The sequence below is a fragment of the Tachyglossus aculeatus genome, chromosome 2 (assembly GCF_015852505.1).
Source record: "Tachyglossus aculeatus isolate mTacAcu1 chromosome 2, mTacAcu1.pri, whole genome shotgun sequence".
Classification (NCBI taxonomy): domain Eukaryota; kingdom Metazoa; phylum Chordata; class Mammalia; order Monotremata; family Tachyglossidae; genus Tachyglossus; species Tachyglossus aculeatus.
In genome coordinates, this window is record NC_052067.1 from 9463585 (window position 1) to 9469700 (window position 6116).

Consider the following 6116-nt stretch of genomic DNA (forward strand, 5'->3'; position numbering starts at 1 on the left):
TTGTAATGGTCTTATTTTAGTATCTGTCTCCCCCAGTGGATTTTCTCCCCCATTGGAATAGAGAAGGAGTGTGGCTCAGGAGAAAGAGCCCGGGCTTTGGAGTCAGAGGTCATGGGTTCGAATCCTGCCTCTGCCAGTTGTCAGCTGTGTGACTTTGGGCAAGTCACTTAACTTCTCTGGGCCTCAGTTACCTCATCGGTAAAATGGAGATTAAGACCAAGCTAGCTCTCTTCCTCCCTTCAAGGCCCTACTGAGAGCTCACCTCCTCCAGAAGGCCTTTCCATACTGAACCCCTTCCTTCCTCTCCCCCTCGTCCCGCTCTCCATCTCCCCCATCTTTCCTCCTTCCCTTCCCCATAGCACCTGTATATATGTATATATGTTTGTACATATTTATTACTCTTTATTTATTTATTTATTCATTTATTCATTTATTTATTTATTTATCTTGTACATATCTATTCTATTTATTTTATTTTGTTAGTAAGTTTGGTTTTGTTCTCTGTCTCCCCCTTCTAGACTGTGAGCCTGCTGTTGGGTAGGGACTGTCTCTATGTGTTGCCGACTTGTACTTCCCAAGCACTTAGTACAGTGCTCTGCACACAGTAAGCGCTCAATAAATACGATTGATTGATTGATTGACTGTGAGCCCCCCTGGGACAACCTGATCACCTTGTAATGTCCCCAGTGCTTAGAACAGTGCTTTGCACATAGTAAACACTTAATAAATGCCATTATTACCATTATTATTTTTGTAAAGTCCTAATGGCCTTCTCCCAAGTGCTTCGGACAGTGCTTGGCACATAGCTGGCACACAATCAATACTACGGCTTGAAATGGTGAGCTTTGAAATTGGGATGTTACAAATGAGAGAACTGCATGGCCTAGAGAAGCAGTGTGGCTCAGTGGAAAGAACACAGGCTTTTGAGTCAGAGGTCGTGGATTCAAATCCCGGCTCTGCCAGTTGTCAACTGTGTGACTTTGGGCAAGTCACTTAACTTCTCTGTGCCTCAGTTACCTCATCTGGAAATTGGGGATTAAGACTGTGAGCCCCCCGTGGGACAACCTGATCACCTTGTAACCTCCCCAGTGCTTAGAACAGTGCTTTGCACATAGTAAGTGCTTAAGAAATGCCATCATTATTATTATTATTAAGGGCACAGGCTTGGGAATCCTAGTCAGGTACTAATCCTGACTCCACCACTTCATCAATCGTATTTATTGAGCGCTTACTATGTGCAGAGCACCACTTGTCTGCTGTGTGACCTTGGGCAAGTGACTTAAATGTCTCTGTCTCAATTACCTTATCTGCAAAATGGGAATTAAGACTGTGAGCCCTGTGTAAGATAACCTGATTACCCTGTATCTACCACAGCCCTTAGAACAGTGCTTGGCACAGTGCTTAAGAAATATCATAATTATTCTTCTTAATATTATAATTAGGAAAAATCTCCAGGAAATGAGAAATAAGAAATGCACATTAACAACGATCCTGCTTCTGCAGATTGTCTTTCCATGCCGACCTTGAGTTTGTGCTTGTTTTTAACAACTTCACTGGGCCGTGTTTTAGAATCCTGTGATAATCAATTGGACTGCACTCCTAATTGCTATTTTAAAGTGACTCATCAATACACACTTAATTTCTTTTGGGTCCCTACTGAAAATGTTCTTTTTTAAAATGCTATTAATGGGTTTAAAGTTTCTTTTATGGTCACCGACTTCAGGAACAGGATGTGAAAGATTTTCAGTTGGTATTTCAAAAGTTACCACAACAATGCCAAGAGATAAAAAGGAGAGTGTTCATAACCATGAAAAACGTAGATTCTATCTAGTCTAGACGGGACTTCCTTTCAGCTAATTGGAAGCTTTGTGCAAGGAACTTTGAAGGAAACTTTCAGCCTAAAGAAAGATGGATACAAAATAACAAAACTCTAATACGACTCATAGCAATCCCGTGGCTCTGCCTAGTCCAACTTCTGTAATTTTTCCATGATGTGCGATTGATATATTATTTCAGACATGAGAAAGAACACAAGAATCGTGCTATTTAAGTGCATACTGTGTGCCGAGCACTATACTACATAATAATAATAATGATGGTATTTGTTAAGCGCTTACTATGTGCAAAGCACTGTTCTAAGCGCTGGGGAGGTTACAAGGTGATCAGGTTGTCCCGGGGGGGGGGGGGGGGACTCACAGTTTTAATCCCCATTTTACAGATGAGGTAACTGAGGCCCAGAGAAGCTAAGTGACTTGCCCAAAGTCACACAGCTGACAGTTGGCGGAGTCAGGATTTGAACCCATGAACTCTGACTCCAAAGCCCGGGCTCTTTCCACTGAGCCACACTGCTTGCAAGATATCAGGTCCGACACAGTCCCTGCCTCACATGAGGGTAAAGGTTTAATTAGGCAGGAAAAAGCAACATGGCCTAGGGGTTAGAGCACAGACCTGGAAATCAGAAGGATTTTAGTTCAAATCTTAGCTCTACCACTTGTCTGCTGTGAGACCTTGGACAAGTCACTTCACTTCTCTGGGCCTCAGTTACCTCATCTGTAAAATGGGAATTAAGCCTAAAAGCTCATGTGGGATATGATAAGCCCTTAGTACGGTGCTCTGCACATAGCAAGTGCTCAATAAATACGAGTGAACGAACATGGACTGTGTCCTACCTGATTACCATGTGTCTACCCCCAGTGCTTAGTGCAATGTCTGACATGTAGTAAGCACTTAAGGAATACCGTTAAAAAAAAAGCCATCAAGTCCCCTTTTGCAGATGAGGAAACTGAGGCCCCTGAGAAATTAAGTGACTTGCCCATAGTCATACATCAGGCAAGAGGCAGAGTTAAGAGTAAAACTCAGGTCCTTTGACTCTCAGGCCCATTCTCTTTCCACTAAGACACACTGCTTTTCTACATTAGGTGCTCTAATTTGTGGTATGATTAAAAAAAATGAACAACTTTGACTTCATTCATTGATGCATTAGTAAATACTATGTATTTTTAATTTTCTTTTATTTTTCTAAAGTACTTTCACATGTGACCTCATTTTATCCACGCGATAGCCCCCGGGGGTTAGGGAGAAGTAGGAGTTACTTCTCCCCATTTTGCGGCTGAGGAATATGAGGTTCAAAGAAGTTTTATATAGTGGAAGCTTGCTGTAGGTAGGGAATGTTTGTTATATTGTACTCTCCCAAGCACTTAGAACAGTGCTCTGAGCACAGTAAGTGCTCAATAAATACAATTGACTGACTAGCACACATGGCAATATTAAGGCAATTCATTCAATTGTATTTATTGAGCACTGACTGTGTGCAAAACACTGCACTAAGCTCTTGGGAGAGTACCCTATAACAACAAACGGATATATTCCTGCCCACAATGACCTCACAGTGTCGAGGGGGAGACAGACATTAATATATGCAAATAAATAAATAAATTACAGTTATATAAAAATCTGCGCTGTGGGCATGGGAGAGAGGATGAATGAAGGAGCAAGTAGGAGCAGTGCAGAAGGGAGTGGGAGAAAAGGAGAGGGGGGCTTAGTCAGGGAAGGCTTCTTGGAGGAGATGTGCCTTCGTTAAGGTTTTGAAGTAGAGAGCAATTTTCTGTGTGAAATGAGGAGGGAGGGCTTTACAGGCCAGAAGTAGGATGTGAGTGAGAGGTCAGTGGCGAGATAGATGAAATTGAGAGGCTAGGGTGTTTGTTTTATGAATTATTTTTTTATCTCCCCTAGCATTTAGCACAGTGATGAGCCCATAACAACAGAAGCTTCTGTGGCAAATGAGGGCCGAGGCTTGGTGACTGGCGGGCGGTTGGCAGGCAGGGGGTTGGCAGGATGGTCCCACCTGTAACCGCTGCCATCTCCTGTGCCACTTTCAGGATTCCTGCAGTACCTGTTCGTGGCTCAGTGGAAAGAGCAAGGGCTTTGGAGTCAGAGGTCATGGGTTCAAATGCCGGCTCTACCACTTGTCAGCTGTGTGATTTTGGACAAGTCACTTAACTTCTCTGTGCCTCAGTTCCCTCATTTGTAAAATGGGGATTAAGACTGTGAGCCCCCCGTGGGACAACCTGATCACCTTGTAACCTCCCCAGCACTTAGAGCAGTGCTTTGCACACAATAAGCACTTAATAAAGCCATTATTATTATTGTTATTATTGTCATGGTGTGTGGTTCAGATCAGGAAAAATAGGGAGAAGCAGCATGGGCTAATGGAAAGATTACGGGCCTGGGAACCAGAGGACCTGGGTTCTAAGCCCAGCTCTGCCACTCGTCTACTGTGTGACCTTGTGCAAGTCACTTCACTTCTCCTTGCTTCGGTTACCTCATCTGTGAAATGGGGATTAAGACTGTGAGCCTCACGTGGGAAAGGGACTGCATCCAACGTGATTATCTTGTTTCTACCTTGCACTCAATGCAGAGCCTAGTAAGCATTTAATAAATACCATAAAAAAAGGAGGGCAATGAATGGTTGCTGCAGCCTACCATCAGGTTTCTAATCAAAGAACCACTCAGGGCAGTGAACAAATTCAGCACATAATAAACACTTAATAAACACCATTTCTAACTTCTCCCCAAATCCAGATCTTGGTTTTAAGATGAAGAGGGAAGAAAGATGACACCCAAGCCTTAATTAGTACTGTGCCTGGCACATTGGTGCTTAACAAATACCATAAAAAAATAAAATAAGCCCACCTGGGGTGCCAGTTAGCCATTGAAAATCAAATATGCTTTGGAATATGGAGAAAGAAAGTCCCTCAGGAGGAGAAAGAAATGGTGCCTTTGAAAATTACCCTACTTTCCAGGCCTCGCATTCCTAAATAAATGTTGATTCTAATGACAATAGCAGTAACATTGACAATGCACAAAATGAAACAAATGTACTAAACTAGCCAAAATCCATTATGGCCAAATTAGAATGCAGGCTAAAGTCAATCTTTTCTGTGGAAAAAAGAAAACCTCCACCTTGCATGGGTGAGTTTTGACTTGTAGCCGATTGCCTGCCACTCTCTAGCCGCTGCCCAAGCTAGGAATGGAATGGAATTGACTGTCCTTGAGCCTCCTCCTTGACATTCTCCTCCTTGATGCTCCTTGACTCTCCCTCTCATACCAGAGATTGGAAACTCTCCAGGTGCCATCCTGGGAGGGGAAGCACTGGGATAGATACAAGACATGGGTTCTAATCCCAGCTATGCCACATGTCTGCTGTGTTATTTTTCGGCAAGTCACAACTTCTCTATGCCAGTTGTCTCATCTGTAAAGTGGGGATTAAGACTGTGAGCCCCATGTGGGACAGGGACTGTATCTCACCTTATTATCTTGTATCTACCTCAGCACTTAAGAACAGTGCTTGGCACGTAGAAAGTGCTCCACAAATACAATTATTTTTGTTAGGCCCCACATGGGACTCACCATCTAGGAGGGTGAACAGGTATTGAATCCCTATTTTGCAGATGAGGGCATGGAGGCACAGAGATGTGATTTGCCCGAAGTCACACAGAAGACCAGTGGCAGAGCCAGGATTAAAACCCAGGTCCCCTGACTCTCAGGCTTGTGTTCTTTCCACTAGTCCTCGCTGCTTCAATATGAGTATTTTGTATCTCCCCCCAGAGTTTAGCCCTGTTATTGGCACCCAATAAGAGTTTCATAATAATGACTCTTATAGAAACAAGTTTTCCCCAGAACCTCTGCCTTCTCCTTTGTCCTCAGAGCCCAGAAGCTCAGATCCCATATGTGTGGGCTGAGAACAAGTCTACCAACTCTGTTATATTGTACTCTCCCAAGCGCTTAGTACAGTGCCCTACACAAAGTAGCGCTCAATTAATATGATTATTTGAGTGACGGTGTCAGTGGTTGAGTCAGAACACTGAAGTGAGAGATGCAGTGATGCATCCTGAGAAACAAGTGTTCACGTGGGCTAATATGGAAATGGGATGAAGCACAGGCTTGGGAACCAGAAGCAACTGGGTTCTAATCCCATATCTGCCACGCATCTGCTCTGTGACCTTGGGTAAGTCACTTCACTTCTCTGTGCCTCTCAGTTCCCTCATTTGTAAAATGGGGATTGAAACTGTGGTTCATCTGTGGGAGAGGGACTGTGTTCAACCTAGTTTCCTTGT